We start from the raw sequence: 1454 nt of genomic DNA on the forward strand, positions 1-1454 counted from the left end.
TTTAATGATATATCTGTGCTTGAATAATTTATTGTGAGGTGACATTTCACACCAGTCTGATGGACTGTATTTACATTATTTGGCAGCTGACAGCATCTACAGTGATGTAATCATATGTGATAATTGGGTCATAAAGATTATGAGAGTCCTTATTTCAAGTCAAGCTCTTATGCAAATCAGACACATAGTAATATAACGAGACGTTTGACTATATGAAGTGAGTTGCAGGTATGTGCACGTACCCTTACATATGTCTTCACATGTCAGGATACAAAGAAACAAATATCACATGATATGTGGATAAAGATACAGGCCTGCTTTTGATATCTGACAGAAAACAACTGTATATGTGAGACTGTGCAAAGCATTTTAAAATAAAGAGTTTTAATGTTTCTACAAGCTTTACAAATAAAGGCTATATAGCAAAATCACCTCTGGAATGCATTTATCACAAGGGAAAGTCCTTTCTCTTTATAACTTTTTAAACACCGCCGTTCTGCACTCAACAACACCTAAGCATGTTGCAAACTATCACAAAACACGCTCAGGCATATTATTAAAATAGGTATGCTGCCATGTATGCTGCTCTTGTTCAAGGCTATAATAGCCTTTAAATATGTCTGTAAAGTGATGTTGTGTCTGATAACAGGGAAACAGGTGATAATATCTGATATGAAAATCTATGGTAAAGACTTGGTGCCATACATTGGGAACAATAGGGAAGCTGTATGTGGTCTGATTCTACACACTGAAATGTATACTTTGAAGCATATGGTGGCCTCGGTACTCCTACCCCTGGGGCTATGTATAGTAACTGGAGCACTCGTAATTTTTACTTCACTCTGTCGTGGCGCTATATTTAGTTTAATGCAATGAAAGGAAGTTTTGTTGTCCCCGATGCATTTAAGTTCAAGAGGGCCAATCAGCCCTTTTTCCCAGTGTTCTTTATTGCCTATGAAATCATGGCTGAACCATGCAGTGACCTCTGAATAAAATGCCATACTGTTATCATTAGAGGGGAATTAAAATGTCCACGGTTCCTTTGTTAACACCTATTCAGGTTTAACTTTTCTCATTTAAAGTGATGGCTTGGATTTGCATTCATTTTGAGCATTATAACATCATCTTGGCAATTTGCACCTTATTTCTTATCTCCTCCCATTCTGCACTCGCACACATTCCTGTCATAAAAGCCAGGGGCGGACTGGACGGAACCATCCACATGGAGCGTCTGCTGAGAAGCATACCTTGTTTATAAAGCACAACATACTAACCAATATTTAACCAGAATATATTCAAGTATTTTACAATAGTGTAATATAACATGTTCAACGTGTGTCTAGTTAAGATTTTCTCTCGCTGATGATGTGGGACACCGCTGGGAATGTTGTGCACCCCTCTCCCGGTGTAGTGGAATAGTCCTGCCACTGCCATGTTGGATGGAGCTGGCTGGC

This window comes from Scomber scombrus, chromosome 22, assembly GCF_963691925.1.
Source record: "Scomber scombrus chromosome 22, fScoSco1.1, whole genome shotgun sequence".
Classification (NCBI taxonomy): Eukaryota; Metazoa; Chordata; class Actinopteri; order Scombriformes; family Scombridae; genus Scomber; species Scomber scombrus.